Raw genomic sequence first — 25,045 nt, forward strand, 5'->3', positions numbered from 1 at the left:
CAACAACGCAATAATAACTTAATACATTTCACAAATTCATTAAAATACATCCATTAGCCTTTGAGTTACAACAAACTCGTCCATATTCCACAACCTTTTCAAGTCTGCATCGTTATCCTTTTTTTCTATTATAATATAGTCTTTAACCAATGTAAGGCTAAAATTCACCACAGCTTGTGCTGGCATAGAATATCTTTTATGGAATAGCAGGTTCCTACATTTCCAAATGGCATCCTTTATACAATTGATAGCAATCCACCATCTTTTCCATTTTTCATTTTTATTTGAATCAAAGGAACCATACATTATGTCCATCTCTGTCGGGTCTCTATAGAGGCTAGTCAACCATGGTCTTAAAATACCCCACACCTTCTTTGAAAAATAACATGAGCGCATTACATGAGATACACTCTCCTCCTTACCACAAACTGTCCGTGGACATTTATTATTTATTGCAGACCCTCTTCTGTGAAAAAAGGATTTTGTAGGAAGACAGTTATGTACTATTTTCCAAGACAAATCCTTATGAACATTAAAAAGAAACGGGCAATTAACATTCCTCCAGACTTTAACACAATTAGTTTCAATCAAGGTTCTTACAGGCACTAGTCTAAAAATATCCGGTGATAAGCCCCTTTCAACAACTTTCCGGTTCACAAGACCTACTGGAACTGTACCCAAGCCAGCCGCTGTGACAAGGGTTAGGACCTTATCATATAGTGGGGGCCTAAATTCTGCATGTGGTGTGTCAAGAGGGGGTCTTTTGCCCATGGTTCTGAAAATCTTATAACCAACCCAAAATTTGGCAAAATATGCCCACAAAACAGTGTTATTTTCCTTTAAAACAGCATTCAAAATAGATGTTAAAAACAAGGCATTAAGTTTTGAGCCTAGTTCTGGAACTCCTTTCCCCCCTTTATCCAAAGGCCTGTACATTATATCACGTTTAAGTTTTTCTTGTTCAGAACCCCATACAAATCTAAAAATTGATCTTCTCAGTGACGCTAAGAAGGAATGAGGCACAGGGAGCGTGGTTGCTACAAAATTCAGGGAGGCAAGAATTTCCGCTTTTATAACCAGAACTTTCCCAGTAAAGGTCAGTTCTCTCTCCTCCCACCTCATGAGCTTACTTTTAATCGTTGGGAGTCTTGCTTCCCAATTAAAGGTTTCCATATTATTTCCTATCTCTATACCCAAGATTTTTATTCTTTCCTTTTTATCAATTAGGCCAAAATCTGGTTTTGACTCAGGCCAGTTTAAGTACAGAATTTCACTCTTGGCCCGATTCAATTTAGCCCCTGACGCAAGAGAAAACCTATCACACCAATGGAGGACTTTAAAAACTGATCGATTATCTGTGCATAGGACTGTTAGGTCATCCATGTACACTGATAATTTGGCTTCCTTGCCACCGCTACCAGGGACACGAAGGCTATGGATTGATGGATCCTGTCTAATTGCACAGGCCAAAGGTTCCATCACCAAAATAAACAGAACAACAGATAGGGGGCATCCCTGTCTAACGCCTGATTGGACTGCAAAAGTCTCTGTAGCATGCCCATTTACAATTACTCTACTGACACAATCGGTGTACAGCAGGTCAATCCAGGCCCTGATTTTAGGACCAAACCCAAACCTTATCAAAACTTCTTTCAAGTACTCATGAGATATCCTGTCAAAGGCTTTTTCGAGATCCAGAGCAGAAATACAAAGTGGAAGTTTTCGATCTTTCTTCTTCTTCTTCTTTTAATTTCCGGCAGGCTGAGCAATCTAGTGCTATGCTGCCATCCACAGTTCAGGAATATATCCCTTTATAACCGCATCCCATTTGAATTTAAAATACTGTCCACCCGTGTTCACCCCAACATATTCCCATTCCCCACATTATTTCTCATTTGTTATCACCCTGACCCACTCGTTTGGGAAGGCATGAACCCTTCCCTCAACGTATTGTCCAGTTCTTCTCCAGTCACGTCCACTACATTTAGGAACCTCCTTGCCGCATCCAACACCATTTTAATCCTCTCAGACTTTGTCTTTATGTCCGCCGCACAGTTGATCACCATTGAAATGAATGCTAAGAATTGTCTCTTATCCATTTTAATGTTCATATCATCATCAATCTTTTCCTCTGTGTTCTCCCGTTCTGTTTGACCAGTCTCCCGTGTGGTTCCCTGCACTCTCTGCACAGCTTCCGCATATGACAGCCCGCTCTCTTCTCTCATTTTCTTGACTTTTACCTCCATAAGTTTCCTGGGACACTGTGCAGCCCCGGCATAATGTTCCCCTCCACAATGCAAACATCTCGCCTTCACTTCTTGCTCTTTACATTTCCCCTCACACTTATCCTTCCCACACCTGCCACATCTTCTGTTTCCCCCACAGACGGCAGCAACATGCCCGTACTCTTGACATTTATAGCATCTCAGCGGAGCTCTTTCAAATGGCCTGATCCTGTAACACACATAATCTAGATAAACCCTCTCTGGCAACACATTTCCTTTAAAAGTCAGTCGCACAGATTTCGTTTCCTCCCGTTCCCCTTCCCTATATGTAGCTAGCCTTCTTGCCTGACAGACCCCATCGACCTCAAGAAACAACTCTGCCTTCACTGAGAAAGGCACTCCACTGACTACTCCCCTCCTTATTTCTCTTTCTCCAAGCTCAAAGCAACTTACTGGACACCCTAGAAAATCCTTAATCCTCAATGCCTTTCCCATCTGTTCCTTGTCCTTGCATTCAATAGTAACCATCCCAGTCCTAGTTATCCTCACCAACTTCACCTTCCCAACTCTTTCCTCCACAAACTGCCCGACCCCACGCTTGTTGCTAAAGATACCGTCCTTCTGTACAGCCGCAGTCATCCCCACTACATACTGCTCCTCTCTTTCCCCCACTGATCCGCTTAATTCGCTTCTCCTTCTCTTTCTCTCTGCTTTCCTCTCCTTGTCCTCCTCCTCGGCACTTGGGTCCGGTTCTGAGCCCGACAACATTTCAGATCCGCCAGCATCGTCCTCCTCCTCCTCCTCCTCCTCCATCGCTCTCATTTCTCCTTCTCCAAACTTTTCAACTTGGTCAGGACGGTGTTTTGATACACGCGGATCAAGCCTGTCACACTCGATTTGCCACGCTTCACGCCCTCGGAGCTTTCTAGCCTTATCTTGCTCTTTCCATAACTTTTTTAACCTTTCTCCTTCTTGATCACACTCTATTTCCCAGGGCTCCCGGTGACGGGATTTCGTATGACCCGCCATCAGGCGACACAGCTCCTCTTCTCCACTGCGTGATCTGACTCCACCCGCTTCCTCTCTGTCCTCCCCTTTTTCGATCTTTGGCATAAAGGTAGGAGTCCCTCACCAAAGCCAGGCTATCACTCATGGTTCGACCAGGTATTACACATGTCTGGTCGACACCCACTACTTCCCCTGCAACATCCTGCAATCTAAAAAATAAGGCCTTGGCCAGAATTTTCCTATCAACTCCCAATAATGTAAGGGGTCGCCAGTTCTTAATTTCTTTTTTACAACCTTTTTTAAACAATAGGGAGATAGTACCCTCTCTCATGGAAGATGGTAATTTTCCCAAGTGGAGACTCTCATTGAAAACCTCTAAAAGAGGGTCCTTCAGTTCTGACCAAAAGGTGGCGTAGAACTCCTTGGGTAGACCATCTGCCCCTGGGGCCTTGTTGTTCTGCATGCTATCAATGGCTTTTGTCAATTCATGAACAGAAAGTACCCGGTCCAGATTTTCCTTACCATCACCCACTTTTTTATTTACTTTAGATAGAAGGGCTTCTAAAGCTGCACTGTCCATCTCCTCCCTCCTGTAGAGGTCTGAGTAAAAAGTACCGACAGTGGTTAGTATATTTTGCATATCTGTTTGTTCATTTCCATCTACATCTTTTATTGATTCTATATCATTTCGTGGCCGGGATAATTTTCTAAAAAAATATCTTGAGCATTTTTCATTATTTTCCATGTGTTGGATTCTGCTACGCATTAACAGCCCTTTACTTGCCTCAGTGGAGTGGCGTAACATAACCCTCTTTAGCTCTGCTATACTTTCTGCGACCTCAAAGCCTGCATGGGCCATTGTATAAAGGCGCTGTAATTTTTCCTGCTGTCTTTTACAGTTGAAACGTTTTTTCTTGGCAGCTCTTTTACCCACTTGTATGAAAAAGTTCTTTGCTCTAACTTTAACATCCTCCCACCATTCCCCTATGGAATTAAAAAGAAATTGAAGTGAGCGCCATTGCTTTAACTTTTCCTTAAATTGTGTAACCACCCTTAAATCTTGCAGTAAAGACACATTCAGTTTCCATGTACCAGCCCTGTGTTTTACTTTTTTGTTCAAGACAAGAGAACAATCAATTTTAGCATGGTCCGAAAAAAACACAGGTTTGACGGAAGCATTAGAGATCACCAAAGCTTTTGATGAAAACAAAAAATCTATTCTTGAGTGGGTTGTACCATTTGTCCAAGTGTACCCAGGTATGTTAGCATTGATGAAACGGAATGTGTCTTTTAACCGGAAATCATATACTAGGTTTTTCAATGCTTCTGAGCTGGAATCCAGCCTGATTGTGGATGTCGTTAACCTGTCATTTATATCAACCAAGCAATTGAAATCTCCACCCAATATGACTTCTCTACCACATAACAGGAGTGGCTGTATGGCTTTCAATGTATCAACACGTTCTTGACATCCAGATGGACAATATACATTGATTATTCTTAAACTGACCTGGTTGTATTCAATATCAATACAAAGAAGCCTGCCATCGATTATCCGCTGCACCCTCTGAATGTTAAAAGCATGTCCCCTAAATAAAACAGCAACCCCAGATGACCGATTGCTGTTGTCACCAGACCAGACAGATGGGCCATGGCTCCATCTATCCTGAAAGGCGCTATAATTGTCTCTGTAGGATAGTTTACATTCTTGGAGTAAGAAAATGTCATTGCCTTCCCCATGTAAAAAAGTGAAAACTGAGAGACATTTCACAGGGTCATTCAGGCCTCTTTTAAGGGAGGCAATGGAGAGATGGGCCATAAGATGGGTTAAGAGAGGATGGCAGGGCAGTTAAATGTCGGTTATAAGTCATTTTAAAAAATCAAACATCAGTGGGCGGGTTTACCTTTTTCTTTTCTTTTTTCGATTTCTTCTTCTGTTGACTTTTCCAGCCCCTATCAGCCATCTCTTCTACCCTTGCCATTTGGGTAGCAGCTGAGAAGGTGGTCAGATGCACAGGGTCTAGAAAGGGGAGTGAAGTAGACATGAGCGGGGGCCATGCCTCTGCATCCAGGCTGGAGGTTGTTTGCTCATCCGACGTCTGCTGGGCACGCTTTCGAGATGGTGTGCCGACAGCTGAGGGAAAGCTCGCCTGCGTTGCAGCAGTCGCAACCATGCCAGTTATGTCTGCCATCATGCGGTCCAGTAGATCTCTACAGCCTTTGGATGAAACCGGAGTAGAAGCAACAGCTGGCAGCAGCTGTTGGCCAGCCGGGAGGCTGGCCTGGCTCTCCTGGGATGATGGAGCGTGACGATTAGGTGTGGAAGTCAGATGGGACTGGTTACTGGCTGTTGTTGGGCTGCCTGGTTCAGCACTCCAGTCCACCTGACCTCCTCCAAAGAGGTCCTCCGAGAGCAGCTGGTCTAACAGCTGTTCCTGGGGAGCTGGTGTGTCTGCAGCGGTGGCTGGCAGGTCTTGGTGGTCCTCAGCGATCCCCGGCTCCCTCTGGGAAACAGGGTCCTCCTGTTCGCTGGGTGCTGGTCGGCTCTCCTCACCAGTAGGAGGGGGTTGGTCAGCTGGTCTGGGCTCCCCCTGGCTACTGGTGGTTTCTTCAGCATCCGGCTGGGCTGGATCTGGTTCCTGTTGTCTGGCTCTGTTTGCGTATGACTGAGGGCAGTCTCTGAAGACATGGGTGCTAGCACCACAAAGATTGCACCTCATTGGCAGGCCACAGTTCTTTGTATGGTGTTCAGCACTGTTGCAGTTCTTGCAGAAGGTGGTGTTACAACTGGCTGCCAGATGGGTCAGTGAGCCACACTTCCTGCAGGTCTTTGGTTGGCCTGGATAAAAGACATGACCTCTGACTGGTCCTAACTGGATGGTGGAGGGTAGGTGGTGCAGTGAAGCCCCCTCTCTCTTCAGGCGGATGTAAAAACGCCTGGCTCCAGTCCTGATGCCATCCTGGTCCACTAGCTCCATGCCTCGAAGGACAGTGCAGTGAAAAGACAGCCAGGTGTTAATGTCTTCTATCTTGACTTTTTCAGAGTACATGATCACAGTGATGGCTTTAGTTTCTCTTTCAGAAAGGGGGACTAGAATTACTTTTTCAAAGCTTGTAGAGTTCTCCTTTTTCTGCGCGAAGCGTTCATATCTGTCATAGGTGGCAAAAATTACCTCAAAACTCTTCCTTCCAGGCAAGGCAAAGATGTAGTCGAGTTCTGCTGGTAAAAATCCAAGTCCATTCTGTATGACATTCCTGCTGAACTGCAGGCGATCCATTTCCAGGTCATCTTGAAGCTCAAATCTCACTGCGTTCCGTCTAGAACCAGTCGCCATCTTGAAGAAGAAGCTTGTCTGTTTCAAGTCGTAAACGGATACGATGCAGCTGACCTGGTTAAACCACTGTACAGCGCAGGGGCCCCAAGAAGAACTGCGGTCAGGCCACACATCCAACTGATTCGGCGCCTACACTGGTCAAGGTGTCAACCCTGCCAGTTAAGCAGCAAAGGCAACGAAATTGCCTCTGCGCAAGAGTAGAGCTGAAAGCTCACATGATTCTATGACTCCTGAATGTGTAGACACTTTAAGCGTGGTGGGTGCTCTGATACTTCTCCGTATAGGCTATTGTCACATAGGCCTACGTGAACGACAGCTCGTTAAGGAAACAACCAAGCTGTAGATGGCACATTGGAGTTGTGGAAGGCTGGCTGTCATACTGCCTCTCTCACAACTCTTTGCGCTTTATTTTCTTATAGTTTACGTTGACCACGCACACACAATGGGGTGGGGTCCCTTGAATTCACTAAGTTCAATACAGTATCTGGCCTTTTCTCCCATATCTTACAGCAATGCACTTTGGAGCCACATAAAGAAAGCAAATTTGAGAGCACATTACATGGCATGTTTTCTCGAAGGGGAACTTGAACCCTGGACCCTAAGATTAAAAGTCTGATGCTCTACCGACTGAGCTATCCAGGCTCTGCTTAGAAATCCCTTTGGAGCCACATACAGGGATCAAATTTACATGGCTCTTCCCCTCCCCCCCAAACCTTTTATCGTACTACTTAGAACTCTGATTATATACTGTAGTTAGAGTTGAGCTCATGAGGGTGTGTTTAGGTTAATTCTGGGACCAATCCTCAACATTGAACTACCTTGTGGAACAGCTCATCTGAAGGGGAATTAGCTCAGATGGTAGAGTGCTTGCTTAGCATGCGAGAGGTGACGGGATCGATACCCGTATTCTCCAATTACTTCTTCATCTGTGTAATAACTGGTCTATCTGGTTATTCATTGGCATTAATTGCATGCCTAGGGCTGCTTCTTCAGAATAGCCAAAGTGCATTTCATTTTGATATTAAAACACTGTGTCAAAGGGATTTGCTGGTTTCAAAGCCTAGAGTTATTACACCACAGAAACTCTACAACTGTTACAGCAATGCAGACTTCAGCCAACAACATACAGCTGTGAACTTGACATGCTTAAAACCAGTTTCACACCTATTAATAAGATAAATTGCATTCCTTTTCACAGTTATAAGGTCTCCTGAGAGACTGGCAAAAATTGCCATGGCTGACTATATTTCAAGTCATCCTGGCGGGGTATTGGGTAAAGTTTTCAACTAGCAATAATCGCGTCTCAGTAGAACTTCATAGACTACGAAATTGCCTCTGCGCAAGAGAGCTGAAAGCTCACATGATTCTATGACTCCTGAATGTGTAGACACTTTAAGCGTGGTGGGTGCTCTGATACTTCTCAGTATAGGCTATTGTCACATAGGCCTACGTGAACGACCGCTCGTTAAGGAAACATACAAGCTGTAGATGGCACATTGGAGTTGTGGATGGCTGGCTGTCATACTGCCTCTCACAACTCTTTGCGCTTTATTTTCTTATAGTTGACGTTGACCACGCACACACAGACATAAATATATATATATATATATATATATATATATATATAGCTGTAAAGATATAATGTGGGAAAATGTGGACAGGTGAAATGGGGTGGGGTCCCTTGAATTCACTAAGTTCAATACAGTATCTGTCCTTTTCTCCCATATCTTACAGCAATGCACTTTGGAGCCGCAATGCACTTTGGAGCCACATAAAGAAAGCAAATTTGAGAGCACATTACATGGCATGTTTTCTCGAAGCCTTCATCGTACTGTTTAGAACTCTGATTATACAGTGTGAGTTAAGCACTAATGGCTTTGGTACACTTGTGTGCTTTGAGTTCATTCTAGGACACATTCTCTACATTACACTACCAAGCAAGTGGGGAATTAGCTCAGATGGTAGAGTGCTCGCTTAGCATGCGAGAGGTGACGGGATCGATACCCGTATTCTCCAATTGCTTGTTCAGCTGTGTAATAACTGCTCTCTCGTTACTGATGGGCAGCTGGTTCAGAATGGCTAAAGTGCTTTTCCTTTTGATATTAAAACACTTGGTCAGAGGGAAGATTCCACTTAACATTTCCCTTTTCTGAGGGGAATTAGCTCAGATGGTAGAGCGCTCGCTTTGCATGCGAGAGGTGGCGGGACCGATGCCCGCATTCTCCAGACAAGATTATACTTGAAAGCTTTCACTTTGCAGTTGAGTCAGTAAATGCTGTATTAGATTTTCAAGAGTGTAAAACACACAGCCACTTATGCATGAATGTAACCTCAAGCAGAGACTGATATGTTCCACTAGGACCTGACTGCAACATCATTTTGCAAAGCATCCTAGCACCTCAAACAGTCTTGCAAGCACAAATGGGCCGCCTGAACAGGGACTTGAACCCTGGACCCTCAGATTAAAAGTCTGATGCTCTACCGTCTGAGCTATCCAGGCTCTGTTTAGAGTCCACTTTGGAGCCAAATAGAGGGATCAAATTTACATGGCACTGCATTAGATTTGCAAGAGTGTAAAACACAGCCACTTATGCTTTAACGTAACCTTATGCATGGGTTGCTAATGTTCTCCACTAGGAACTGACCTCAACATCATGCTGCTGTGTTTGCACATTGTTTTACTTCTCCCAGCAGGTATGGGAGCTTTTCATCCTCTCCCTGGGTGTTTATGATCTGTGGGAAGTATGTGTCTGATGTCTTGGTACAGTGGACAGGTGGTTAAGAAGTGTAGCTCAGTTTCCACATCATTTGGTGTGCAGTGGGTGCGCAGTGTGTTTTCTCAAACATTCACATGGTCTTGCCAGCATTAATCCAACGCCTGAACAAGGACTTGAACCCTGGACCCTCAGATTAAAAGTCTGATGCTCTACCGACTGAGCTATCCAGGCTCTGCTTAGAAGTCCCTTTGGAGCCACATACAGGGATCAAATTTACATGGCTCTTCCCCTCCCCCCCAAACCTTTTATCGTACTACTTAGAACTCTGATTATATACTGTAGTTAGAGTTGAGCTCATGAGGGTGTGTTTAGGTTAATTCTGGGACCAATCCTCAACATTGAACTACCTTGTGGAACAGCTCATCTGAAGGGGAATTAGCTCAGATGGTAGAGTGCTCGCTTAGCATGCGAGAGGTGACGGGATCGATACCCGTATTCTCCAATTACTTCTTCATCTGTGTAATACCTGGTCTCTCTGGTTATTGATTGGCATTAATTGCAAGCGTAAAGCTGCTTCTTCAGAATAGCCAAAGTGCATTTCATTTTGATATTAAAACACTGTGTCAAAGGGATTTGCTGGTTTCAAAGCCTAGAGTTATTACACCACAGAAACTCTACAGCAATGCAGACTTCAGCCAACAACATACAGCTGTGAACTTGACATGCATAAAACCAGTTTCACACCTATTAATAAGACAAATTGCATTCCTTTTCACAGTTATAAGGTCTCCTGAGAGACTGGAAAAAATTGCCATGGCTGACTATATTTCAAGTCATCCTGGCGGGGTATTGGGTAAAGTTTTCAACTAGCAATAATCGCGTCTCAGTAGAACTTCATAGACTACGAAATTGCCTCTGCGCAAGAGTAGAGCTGAAAGCTCACATGATTCTATGACTCCTGAATGTGTAGACACTTTAAGCGTGGTGGGTGCTCTGATACTTCTCAGTATAGGCTATTGTCACATAGGCCTACATGAACGACCGCTCGTTAAGGAAACATACAAGCTGTAGATGGCACATTGGAGTTGTGGATGGCTGGCTGTCATACTGCCTCTCACAGCTCTTTGCGCTTTATTTTCTTATAGTTGACGTTGACCACGCACACACAGACATAAATAAATATATATATATATATATATATATATATATATATATATATATAGCTGTAAAGATATAATGTGGGAAAATGTGGACAGGTGAAATGGGGTGGGGTCCCTTGAATTCACTAAGTTCAATACAGTATCTGTCCTTTTCTCCCATATCTTACAGCAATGCACTTTGGAGCCACATAAAGAAAGCAAATTTGAGAGAACAATACATGGCATGTTTTCTCGAAGCCTTCATCGTACTGTTTAGAACTCTGATTATACAGTGTGAGTTAAGCACTAATGGCTTTGGTACACTTGTGTGCTTTGAGTTCATTCTAGGACCAATTCTCTACATTGAACTACCAAGCAAGTGGGGAATTAGCTCAGATGGTAGAGTGCTCGCTTAGCATGCGAGAGGTGACAGGATCGATATCTGTATTCTCCAATTGCTTGTTCAGCTGTGTAATAACTTGTGTAATAACTGCTCTCTCGTTACTGATGGGCATCCGGTTCAGAATGGCTAAAGTGCTTTTCCTTTTGATATTAAAACACTTGGTCAGAGGGAAGATTCCACTTAACATTTCGCTCAGAAATGTTAAGTAGAATTAGCTCAGATGGTAGAGCGCTCGCTTTGCATGCGAGAGGTGGCGGGACCGATGCCCGCATTCTCCAGACAAGATTATACTTGAAAGCTTTCACTTTGCAGTTGAGTCAGTAAATGCTGTATTAGATTTTCAAGAGTGTAAAACACACAGCCACTTATGCATGAATGTAACCTTAAGCAGAGACTGATATGTTCCACTAGGACCTGACTGCAACATCATTTTGCAAAGCATCCTAGCACCTCAAACAGTCTTGCAAGCACAAATGGGCCACCTGAACAGGGACTTGAACCCTGGACCCTCAGATTAAAAGTATGATGCTCTACCGTCTGAGCTATCCAGGCTCTGTTTAGAGTCCACTTTGGAGCCAAATAGAGGGATCAAATTTACATGGCACTGCATTAGATTTGCAAGAGTGTAAAACACAGCCACTTATGCATTAACGTAACCTTATGCATGGGTTGCTAATGTTCTCCATTAGGAACTGACCTCAACATCATGCTGCTGTGTTTGCACATTGTTTTACTTCTCCCAGCAGGTATGGGAGCTTTTCATCCTCTCCCTGGGTGTTTATGATCTGTGGGAAGTATGTGTCTGATGTCTTGGTACAGTGGACAGGTGGTTAGGAAGTGTAGCTCAGTTTCCACATCATTTGGTGTGCAGTGGGTGCACAGTGTGTTTTCTCAAACATTCACATGGTCTTGCCAGCATTAATCCAACGCCTGAACAGGGACTTGAACCCTGGACCCTCAGATTAAAAGTCTGATGCTCTACCGACTGAGCTATCCAGGCTCTGCTTAGAAGTCCCTTTGGAGCCACATACAGGGATCAAATTTACATGGCTCTTCCCCTCCCCCCCAAACCTTTTATCGTACTACTTAGAACTCTGATTATATACTGTAGTTAGAGTTGAGCTCATGAGGGTGTGTTTAGGTTAATTCTGGGACCAATCCTCAACATTGAACTACCTTGTGGAACAGCTCATCTGAAGGGGAATTAGCTCAGATGGTAGAGTGCTCGCTTAGCATGCGAGAGGTGACGGGATCGATACCCGTATTCTCCAATTACTTCTTCATCTGTGTAATAACTGGTCTCTCTGGTTATTGATTGGCATTAATTGCAAGCGTAAAGCTGCTTCTTCAGAATAGCCAAAGTGCATTTCATTTTGATATTAAAACACTGTGTCAAAGGGATTTGCTGGTTTCAAAGCCTAGAGTTATTACACCACAGAAACTCTACAACTGTTACAGCAATGCAGACTTCAGCCAACAACATACAGCTGTGAACTTGACATGCATAAAACCAGTTTCACACCTATTAATAAGACAAATTGCATTCCTTTTCACAGTTATAAGGTCTCCTGAGAGACTGGAAAAAATTGCCATGGCTGACTATATTTCAAGTCATCCTGGCGGGGTATTGGGTAAAGTTTTCAACTAGCAATAATCGCGTCTCAGTAGAACTTCATAGACTACGAAATTGCCTCTGCGCAAGAGTAGAGCTGAAAGCTCACATGATTCTATGACTCCTGAATGTGTAGACACTTTAAGCGTGGTGGGTGCTCTGATACTTCTCAGTATAGGCTATTGTCACATAGGCCTACATGAACGACCGCTCGTTAAGGAAACATACAAGCTGTAGATGGCACATTGGAGTTGTGGATGGCTGGCTGTCATACTGCCTCTCACAGCTCTTTGCGCTTTATTTCCTTATAGTTGACGTTGACCACGCACACACAGACATAAATAAATATATATATATATATATATATATATATATAGCTGTAAAGATATAATGTGGGAAAATGTGGACAGGTGAAATGGGGTGGGGTCCCTTGAATTCACTAAGTTCAATACAGTATCTGTCCTTTTCTCCCATATCTTACAGCAATGCACTTTGGAGCCACATAAAGAAAGCAAATTTGAGAGAACAATACATGGCATCAGGGCAGGAAATTCACGGCGGCCACGACGGCCATGGCCGTCGTTGCCCCTCTCTTTGGCCGTGTGCCCCTCGAAAAATGACATGCCCAAACGGCCACAGTGGCCGTGGTGCCCTGGCGCCCACAGCAGTCCATTAACTGCTTTTTACCGTTTTTTCCTCTGCGCGATTTTCCAGTCATTACGGTAACAGCAGTGCGTGGTTGGTTGAGCTGCACACATGACCAGTAGTAGATTCCATTTACGCTCGTAGTAGCAGCATAGCAGCCGCTGCATAGTGGAGCCGCCGGAGTCCCGCGACACAGTGTTTATACAAGTTACAACACAAAAACATCACCGGGCTAAACAGGAGTTTTATCTAACGCAGCCTGTTGAATAAATCCGAATGTGCGAACGAATGCCTTCAAACGGAGCTCTGCTGAGCTCAGGACAACAACCAAAATGCCATACAAGGGAACCAAAAGCTAATCTTTCCACGAGAGGCTGAGCTGTCAGAAAGTACATTATTGTTGAGAAAGGGATCACTCCGCGAACGGGAGGGAGGAGTTTGTGTGCGTGTGTGCGTGCGTGCACATGGCCAGTGGTGGAAAAAGTACTCAAATGTTTTACTCAAGTAAAAGTATCAGTAGCCTACTGCAATGTAGAAATACTTCCGTTGCAAGTAAAGTCCTCAAATTCAAAATAATACTTGAGTAAAAGTACAAAAGTATTGGTATCAAAATGTACTTAAAGTACCAAAAGTAAAAGTACAACATGTTTGAAAATAGCAGATCTACAAGCTCACAACGCATAGTTATGCGACACATCTTAGGCTTGTAGATCTGCTATTTTTCTACAAGCTTGATTATTTTCAAATAGCCTAAATAGAGCATCGCAGCGGAAGTTGATTCCTGGTGTCACTACGTCATTCCCCATTCATTTTCGCCATAGACTTATACAAAAATATTTATAACAATTATGTTAAGCCTCGAACCAAGCCATCCAGGATGGAGGTGAACCATGACCATATAACCTTTTTTTCTATGAAAAGAACATTTTGAAAATCGCTAAACAAAGGGTAGAACTTAAATGTAGTATATCAAATAATGTAATATTAAAATATGTTTTCACATAGGATCAAAGGTTATATGGTCATGATTCACCTCCATCCTGGATGGCTTGGTTCGAGGCTTAACATAATTGTTATAAATATTTTTGTAAAAGTCTATGGCGAAAATGAATGGGGAATGACGTAGTGACCCCAGGCATCCACTTCCGCTGCAATGCTCTATAGGGCTAAAGTGGTTCATATATGTTTAATAATATTATAATTTATATATGCAAAGTAACTGGTAACTAAAGATTTCAAATAATTGTAGTGGAGTAAAAGTACAATATTTGGATCCGAGATGTAGTGGAGTAGAAGTAACTCAAGTAAGTGTTAGAAATACTCAAAATTACAATAAACAATTAAGTACAATACTTAAGTAAATGTACTTAGTTACTTTAAACCACTGCACATGGCAAAACAGAAATAAACAGGTTCTTGATATTTATTTAATTGAAAGGTATTACATTAAACCTTAACGTTTAAGCTAAATGAATTATGACTGTGGCGTGGACTTAAAATCATTGTTTTAATGATGGCCTTCCTGCCCTGGCACTTGGCCTTTGTGCCCTCAAAAATTTGACAACACCAAAGGCCAATTGGCCTTGCCCCTAAACTGACGAAATTCTAGGCCTGCATGGCATGTTTTCTCGAAGCCTTCATCGTACTGTTTAGAACTCTGATTATACAGTGTGAGTTAAGCACTAATGGCTTTGGTACACTTGTGTGCTTTGAGTTCATTCTAGGACCAATTCTCTACATTGAACTACCAAGCAAGTGGGGAATTAGCTCAGATGGTAGAGTGCTCGCTTAGCATGCGAGAGGTGACAGGATCGATATCTGTATTCTCCAATTGCTTGTTCAGCTGTGTAATAACTTGTGTAATAACTGCTCTCTCGTTACTGATGGGCATCCGGTTCAGAATGGCTAAAGTGCTTTTCCTTTTGATATTAAAACACTTGGTCAGAGGGAAGATTCCACTTAACATTTCACTCAGAAATGTTAAGTGGAATTAGCTCAGATGGTAGAGCGCTCGCTTTGCATGCGAGAGGTGGCGGGACCGATGCCCGCATTCTCCAGACAAGATTATACTTGAAAGCTTTCACTTTGCAGTTGAGTCAGTAAACTTTGCAGTTGAGTCAGTAAATGCTGTATTAGATTTTCAAGAGTGTAAAACACACAGCCACTTGTGCATGAATGTAACCTTAAGCAGAGACTGGTATGTTCCACTAGGACCACTAGGACTTTGCAAAGCATCCTAGCACCTCAAACGGTCTTGCAAGCACAAATGGGCCGCCTGAACAGGGACTTGAACCCTGGACCCTCAGATTAAAAGTCTGATGCTCTACCGTCTGAGCTATCCAGGCTCTGTTTAGAGTCCACTTTGGAGCCAGATAGAGGGATCAAATTTACATGGCACTGCATTAGATTTGCAAGAGTGTAAAACACAGCCACTTATGCTTTAACGTAACCTTATGCATGGGTTGCTAATGTTCTCCACTAGGAACTGACCTCAACATCATGCTGCTGTGTTTGCACATTGTTTTACTTCTCCCAGCAGGTATGGGAGCTTTTCATCCTCTCCCTGGGTGTTTATGATCTGTGGGAAGTATGTGTCTGATGTCTTGGTACAGTGGACAGGTGGTTAAGAAGTGTAGCTCAGTTTCCACATCATTTGGTGTGCAGTGGGTGCGCAGTGTGTTTTCTCAAACATTCACATGGTCTTGCCAGCATTAATCCAACGCCTGAACAAGGACTTGAACCCTGGACCCTCAGATTAAAAGTCTGATGCTCTACCGACTGAGCTATCCAGGCTCTGCTTAGAAGTCCCTTTGGAGCCACATACAGGGATCAAATTTACATGGCTCTTCCCCTCCCCCCCAAACCTTTTATCGTACTACTTAGAACTCTGATTATATACTGTAGTTAGAGTTGAGCTCATGAGGGTGTGTTTAGGTTAATTCTGGGACCAATCCTCAACATTGAACTACCTTGTGGAACAGCTCATCTGAAGGGGAATTAGCTCAGATGGTAGAGTGCTCGCTTAGCATGCGAGAGGTGACGGGATCGATACCCGTATTCTCCAATTACTTCTTCATCTGTGTAATACCTGGTCTCTCTGGTTATTGATTGGCATTAATTGCAAGCGTAAAGCTGCTTCTTCAGAATAGCCAAAGTGCATTTCATTTTGATATTAAAACACTGTGTCAAAGGGATTTGCTGGTTTCAAAGCCTAGAGTTATTACACCACAGAAACTCTACAGCAATGCAGACTTCAGCCAACAACATACAGCTGTGAACTTGACATGCATAAAACCAGTTTCACACCTATTAATAAGACAAATTGCATTCCTTTTCACAGTTATAAGGTCTCCTGAGAGACTGGAAAAAATTGCCATGGCTGACTATATTTCAAGTCATCCTGGCGGGGTATTGGGTAAAGTTTTCAACTAGCAATAATCGCGTCTCAGTAGAACTTCATAGACTACGAAATTGCCTCTGCGCAAGAGTAGAGCTGAAAGCTCACATGATTCTATGACTCCTGAATGTGTAGACACTTTAAGCGTGGTGGGTGCTCTGATACTTCTCAGTATAGGCTATTGTCACATAGGCCTACATGAACGACCGCTCGTTAAGGAAACATACAAGCTGTAGATGGCACATTGGAGTTGTGGATGGCTGGCTGTCATACTGCCTCTCACAGCTCTTTGCGCTTTATTTTCTTATAGTTGACGTTGACCACGCACACACAGACATAAATAAATATATATATATATATATATATATATATATATATATATATATAGCTGTAAAGATATAATGTGGGAAAATGTGGACAGGTGAAATGGGGTGGGGTCCCTTGAATTCACTAAGTTCAATACAGTATCTGTCCTTTTCTCCCATATCTTACAGCAATGCACTTTGGAGCCACATAAAGAAAGCAAATTTGAGAGAACAATACATGGCATGTTTTCTCGAAGCCTTCATCGTACTGTTTAGAACTCTGATTATACAGTGTGAGTTAAGCACTAATGGCTTTGGTACACTTGTGTGCTTTGAGTTCATTCTAGGACCAATTCTCTACATTGAACTACCAAGCAAGTGGGGAATTAGCTCAGATGGTAGAGTGCTCGCTTAGCATGCGAGAGGTGACAGGATCGATATCTGTATTCTCCAATTGCTTGTTCAGCTGTGTAATAACTTGTGTAATAACTGCTCTCTCGTTACTGATGGGCATCCGGTTCAGAATGGCTAAAGTGCTTTTCCTTTTGATATTAAAACACTTGGTCAGAGGGAAGATTCCACTTAACATTTCGCTCAGAAATGTTAAGTAGAATTAGCTCAGATGGTAGAGCGCTCGCTTTGCATGCGAGAGGTGGCGGGACCGATGCCCGCATTCTCCAGACAAGATTATACTTGAAAGCTTTCACTTTGCAGTTGAGTCAGTAAATGCTGTATTAGATTTTCAAGAGTGTAAAACACACAGCCACTTATGCATGAATGTAACCTTAAGCAGAGACTGATATGTTCCACTAGGACCTGACTGCAACATCATTTTGCAAAGCATCCTAGCACCTCAAACAGTCTTGCAAGCACAAATGGGCCACCTGAACAGGGACTTGAACCCTGGACCCTCAGATTAAAAGTATGATGCTCTACCGTCTGAGCTATCCAGGCTCTGTTTAGAGTCCACTTTGGAGCCAAATAGAGGGATCAAATTTACATGGCACTGCATTAGATTTGCAAGAGTGTAAAACACAGCCACTTATGCATTAACGTAACCTTATGCATGGGTTGCTAATGTTCTCCATTAGGAACTGACCTCAACATCATGCTGCTGTGTTTGCACATTGTTTTACTTCTCCCAGCAGGTATGGGAGCTTTTCATCCTCTCCCTGGGTGTTTATGATCTGTGGGAAGTATGTGTCTGATGTCTTGGTACAGTGGACAGGTGGTTAGGAAGTGTAGCTCAGTTTCCACATCATTTGGTGTGCAGTGGGTGCACAGTGTGTTTTCTCAAACATTCACATGGTCTTGCCAGCATTAATCCAACGCCTGAACAGGGACTTGAACCCTGGACCCTCAGATTAAAAGTCTGATGCTCTACCGACTGAGCTATCCAGGCTCTGCTTAGAAGTCCCTTTGGAGCCACATACAGGGATCAAATTTACATGGCTCTTCCCCTCCCCCCCAAACCTTTTATCGTACTACTTAGAACTCTGATTATATACTGTAGTTAGAGTTGAGCTCATGAGGGTGTGTTTAGGTTAATTCTGGGACCAATCCTCAACATTGAACTACCTTGTGGAACAGCTCATCTGAAGGGGAATTAGCTCAGATGGTAGAGTGCTCGCTTAGCATGCGAGAGGTGACGGGATCGATACCCGTATTCTCCAATTACTTCTTCATCTGTGTAATAACTGGTCTCTCTGGTTATTGATTGGCATTAATTGCAAGCGTAAAGCTGCTTCTTCAGAATAGCCAAAGTGCATTTCATTTTGATATTAAAACACTGTGTCAAAGGGATTTGCTGGTTTCAAAGCCTAGAGTTATTACACCACAGAAACTCTACAACTGTTACAGCAATGCAGACTTCAGCCAACAACATACAGCTGTGAACTTGACATGCATAAAACCAGTTTCACACCTATTAATAAGACAAATTGCATTCCTTTTCACAGTTATAAGGTCTCCTGAGAGACTGGAAAAAATTGCCATGGCTGACTATATTTCAAGTCATCCTGGCGGGGTATTGGGTAAAGTTTTCAACTAGCAATAATCGCGTCTCAGTAGAACTTCATAGACTACGAAATTGCCTCTGCGCAAGAGTAGAGCTGAAAGCTCACATGATTCTATGACTCCTGAATGTGTAGACACTTTAAGCGTGGTGGGTGCTCTGATACTTCTCAGTATAGGCTATTGTCACATAGGCCTACATGAACGACCGCTCGTTAAGGAAACATACAAGCTGTAGATGGCACATTGGAGTTGTGGATGGCTGGCTGTCATACTGCCTCTCACAGCTCTTTGCGCTTTATTTCCTTATAGTTGACGTTGACCACGCACACACAGACATAAATAAATATATATATATATATATATATATATATATAGCTGTAAAGATATAATGTGGGAAAATGTGGACAGGTGAAATGGGGTGGGGTCCCTTGAATTCACTAAGTTCAATACAGTATCTGTCCTTTTCTCCCATATCTTACAGCAATGCACTTTGGAGCCACATAAAGAAAGCAAATTTGAGAGAACAATACATGGCATCAGGGCAGGAAATTCACGGCGGCCACGACGGCCATGGCCGTCGTTGCCCCTCTCTTTGGCCGTGTGCCCCTCGAAAAATGACATGCCCAAACGGCCACAGTGGCCGTGGTGCCCTGGCGCCCACAGCAGTCCATTAACTGCTTTTTACCGTTTTTTCCTCTGCGCGATTTTCCAGTCATTACGGTAACAGCAGTGCGTGGTTGGTTGAGCTGCACACATGACCAGTAGTAGATTCCATTTACGCTCGTAGTAGCAGCATAGCAGCCGCTGCATAGTGGAGCCGCCGGAGTCCCGCGACACAGTGTTTATACAAGTTACAACACAAAAACATCACCGGGCTAAACAGGAGTTTTATCTAACGCAGCCTGTTGAATAAATCCGAATGTGCGAACGAATGCCTTCAAACGGAGCTCTGCTGAGCTCAGGACAACAACCAAAATGCCATACAAGGGAACCAAAAGCTAATCTTTCCACGAGAGGCTGAGCTGTCAGAAAGTACATTATTGTTGAGAAAGGGATCACTCCGCGAACGGGAGGGAGGAGTTTGTGTGCGTGTGTGCGTGCGTGCACATGGCCAGTGGTGGAAAAAGTACTCAAATGTTTTACTCAAGTAAAAGTATCAGTAGCCTACTGCAATGTAGAAATACTTCCGTTGCAAGTAAAGTCCTCAAATTCAAAATAATACTTGAGTAAAAGTACAAAAGTATTGGTATCAAAATGTACTTAAAGTACCAAAAGTAAAAGTACAACATGTTTGAAAATAGCAGATCTACAAGCTCACAACGCATAGTTATGCGACACATCTTAGGCTTGTAGATCTGCTATTTTTCTACAAGCTTGATTATTTTCAAATAGCCTAAATAGAGCATCGCAGCGGAAGTTGATTCCTGGTGTCACTACGTCATTCCCCATTCATTTTCGCCATAGACTTATACAAAAATATTTATAACAATTATGTTAAGCCTCGAACCAAGCCATCCAGGATGGAGGTGAACCATGACCATATAACCTTTTTTTCTATGAAAAGAACATTTTGAAAATCGCTAAACAAAGGGTAGAACTTAAATGTAGTATATCAAATAATGTAATATTAAAATATGTTTTCACATAGGATCAAAGGTTATATGGTCATGATTCACCTCCATCCTGGATGGCTTGGTTCGAGGCTTAACATAATTGTTATAAATATTTTTGTAAAAGTCTATGGCGAAAATGAATGGGGAATGACGTAGTGACCCCAGGCATCCACTTCCGCTGCAATGCTCTATAGGGCTAAAGTGGTTCATATATGTTTAATAATATTATAATTTATATATGCAAAGTAACTGGTAACTAAAGATTTCAAATAATTGTAGTGGAGTAAAAGTACAATATTTGGATCCGAGATGTAGTGGAGTAGAAGTAACTCAAGTAAGTGTTAGAAATACTCAAAATTACAATAAACAATTAAGTACAATACTTAAGTAAATGTACTTAGTTACTTTAAACCACTGCACATGGCAAAACAGAAATAAACAGGTTCTTGATATTTATTTAATTGAAAGGTATTACATTAAACCTTAACGTTTAAGCTAAATGAATTATGACTGTGGCGTGGACTTAAAATCATTGTTTTAATGATGGCCTTCCTGCCCTGGCACTTGGCCTTTGTGCCCTCAAAAATTTGACAACACCAAAGGCCAATTGGCCTTGCCCCTAAACTGACGAAATTCTAGGCCTGCATGGCATGTTTTCTCGAAGCCTTCATCGTACTGTTTAGAACTCTGATTATACAGTGTGAGTTAAGCACTAATGGCTTTGGTACACTTGTGTGCTTTGAGTTCATTCTAGGACCAATTCTCTACATTGAACTACCAAGCAAGTGGGGAATTAGCTCAGATGGTAGAGTGCTCGCTTAGCATGCGAGAGGTGACAGGATCGATATCTGTATTCTCCAATTGCTTGTTCAGCTGTGTAATAACTTGTGTAATAACTGCTCTCTCGTTACTGATGGGCATCCGGTTCAGAATGGCTAAAGTGCTTTTCCTTTTGATATTAAAACACTTGGTCAGAGGGAAGATTCCACTTAACATTTCACTCAGAAATGTTAAGTGGAATTAGCTCAGATGGTAGAGCGCTCGCTTTGCATGCGAGAGGTGGCGGGACCGATGCCCGCATTCTCCAGACAAGATTATACTTGAAAGCTTTCACTTTGCAGTTGAGTCAGTAAACTTTGCAGTTGAGTCAGTAAATGCTGTATTAGATTTTCAAGAGTGTAAAACACACAGCCACTTGTGCATGAATGTAACCTTAAGCAGAGACTGGTATGTTCCACTAGGACCACTAGGACTTTGCAAAGCATCCTAGCACCTCAAACGGTCTTGCAAGCACAAATGGGCCGCCTGAACAGGGACTTGAACCCTGGACCCTCAGATTAAAAGTCTGATGCTCTACCGTCTGAGCTATCCAGGCTCTGTTTAGAGTCCACTTTGGAGCCAGATAGAGGGATCAAATTTACATGGCACTGCATTAGATTTGCAAGAGTGTAAAACACACAGCCACTTGTGCATTAACGTAACCTTATGCATGGGTTGCTAATGTTCTCCCCTAGGAACTGACCACAACATCATGCTGCTGTGTTTGCACATTGTTTTACTTCTCCCAGCAGGTATGGGAGCTTTTCATCCTCTGAGCTATCCAGGCTCTGCTTAGAGGTCCCTTTGGAGCCACATACAGGGATCAAATTTACATGGCTCTTCCCCTCCCCCCCAAACCTTTTATCGTACTACTTAGAACTCTGATTATATACTGTAGTTAGAGTTGAGCTCATGAGGGTGTGTTTAGTTTGTCTCTTCTGGTCACGGGTTCTGGATGAAGTCAGATGATTGGTTGGAACGAATAGCGTGTTAAAATAAAAAAGTAACTGTAATAGTATGTTTAAAGTAGGTTGTATAGGTTCTCTTGACCAATGTTTTATCCTTTCTATGATGATGTCATTTCATTTCGATAATATTTAACTTTTCAATCTTCAATTTTCCATTCCAGGCTAACTAGATCAGAACATGCACAGACCAACCTCAATATTTCAATAATGATTTCCTGCTCATACGAGCGTACAACAACACAATCATATTTCAATATCCACTTTATTTTAACAGTAGAACGTGGCCTAATAAAATGTTAGGCCATCCAAAAATTGGGTAATTTTTTGACCTTGTACCAGGAAGGTACCAGTAATTACCGTCATGAAATTGAGGTTAGTAAGTTTGCTGGACAGAATGACTCACTGCAACACCATACAGTGTCACGGTGCTGACACGTTTACGCATTTTACACGTTTTGTAATCTCATTATTATTATTATTGTTATAACACTGTATCTGTGGTGTTGATAAACAGTAGAAATACGTAAAAAAAAAACGATTATATTCTTTGAAACACTGCACGTATAGCATGCTGGGTAATGGGCTGTGTGTTTATGTCTTCCGGTCACAGGGTTCTAGTAAACTCAGATGATTGGTTGAAACAAGAGCCTTGTATTAAAGAGAGTCGCGTCACCTCAGTTCACTTCATGGGGCCGCCAACCGGAAGTTCACGGAATGCATTGGAGTCTAGTGGAAAAAGCGTGTTTCCTAAACCCACCAGGCTTGAGTTAAGTAGCGGGGCAGATAAATGCATTTTTGCACTAAAATACTTCACAAGTGGAAAGAAACCTACAACTTTTCACAAGTACTCCTTAGGGGTTGTTCCTATGATAAAACACGTTAGACACTGAAAATTCAAAATGGCTGCCATGTTTCCAAGATGGCTGCCTCTGAACAGTACGCCAGCCAGTTAATGTCCGATTTTCATAATATTAGAGTTGTTTTGTAGGTTTTAAAACATCCTGAGTTCATTTATTACACTTTTAAAGCAGCCAGAATAACCTTTCTTACTTTTGGTTGGGGTTTTTCCTCACCTGGATCCCCCAAACAGACCCCTGAGCCTATCTCAGTAATCGCTTTGCTCCTGCTCCAGAGCAATGTTAAATTAGATCATAACTGAAGCATAAAGGTTGTAGTAACTGGGCTCTGAAAGCAAAAATGAGTAGTAGCAAATACCAGGGGTCTTCCACGGGGGGTCTGGGACCCGGGGGTCCTCAGAGTTACTAAAGGGGGCCTGCCGAATGTTGATGGGGACGTTTTTTTTCCTTTTTTTTTCTTTTTTTACATTTGAAACAGTTTTTTATTAGTATCCTCAGTATTATTTATAACATTTTTGTGTTAGACAGACAGGTTCACAGGTGTTACTGCAGGGATTGCAAGAATTAAGGTATTGCAACTTCTCACTTTGGGCGTGCAGACTAACATGTCCATTTATTGCTCTGCACTCACACTGACAACACAACACACACACCTCTTTGTTATCATCACCCCAAAACCCGCACCCTATCCTCTTAAAGAGCTCACGGTAAATTGTACCCAAAGAAATTCACTACTATACATGTCTTCCCTAATAGTGTTGGCAGTTTCCACTATAGCATTTGCAGGGAGGGACCTTTGATGAGCTCAAATACTGCCTTTGGAGCAGGGAGGGCAAGAAACCTGACTGGAACATACCCTCCACTCTCTCAATTCCATCTATTTTCTTCAATTGGTGGAAGCTCAGAGCAATTTGTCAGGTATGACAAAGTAGGCATCATAATACGATACCTTCATCAAGGAACATGATTTTGAGGAAGTGAAAACACATGAAGAGGCTGATACCCCGATTCCATATCAAGTCCTTGCCTCCAGTACAAAAAAGGAAATTGATATATTCAAGTGAGTTCAAGTTATTGGATGTTACAAATGTCAAGGGTTCCTTTGCGTACATAGTTTTTCAGGTGCTGACTGGGGAAGAACATTTGTTGGAATCATCAAAAAGACATGGGTCAATGCCTACTTGATGATGATGACCAAGCCATTAACCGCTTCAAAGACCTTGGCAAGGGTTCCATTCCTCCTGAGCTCATAAATGGTGAGATCAACATTGCAGTCGGAACAATTTGCATGCCATGTTTACAGTTCAAAAGGACAACCCTGGGATTACTCAGATGGGAACTATTTCTGTCAAAGAACTTGGAGAGTGAGAATCTACCTCCAACTCGTGCTGCACTGCTACCACATTACCTCCGAGCCAACTCCGTCACAATGCAGGATAAATCATACCTGAGAAAATTGCCCTGTGCTTCCACCAATCGAAGAAAATAGATGGAATTCAGAGAGTGGAGGGTATGTTCCAGTCAGGTGTCTTGCTCTCCCTGCTCCAAAGGCAGTACTTGAGCTCGTCAAATGTGGCTGCAAAGCAGGTTGTAAGGGACGGTGCAGCTGCTCAAATAACCTGCCTTTCACTCTATGCTATGGTGGAGGCTGTGTCAACACTATTAGGTTGGACATTGAAGATGATGATGATGAAGACGAATATATCCTGCATGTCTGAAATTACTGTATTGTAGTGAATCTCTTTGGGCGTAATTGACCATGGGCTCTATAAGAGGATAAGGTGAGGGTTTTGGGGTGACAATAACAAAGAGATTGTGTGTGTGTGTGTGTGTGTGTGTGTGTGTGTGTGTGTGTGTGTGTGTGTGTGTGTGTGTGTGTGTGTGTGTGTGTGGTTGTTGTCAGTGTGAGTGCAATAAATGGAAATGTTGTTCTGTGCGTAAGAAGTGAGAAGTTGCAATACCTTCATTATTGCAATCCCTGCAGTA

This window comes from Nannobrachium achirus (genome assembly GCF_963921795.1).
Source record: "Nannobrachium achirus genome assembly, chromosome: 13".
Lineage (NCBI taxonomy): Eukaryota > Metazoa > Chordata > Actinopteri > Myctophiformes > Myctophidae > Nannobrachium > Nannobrachium achirus.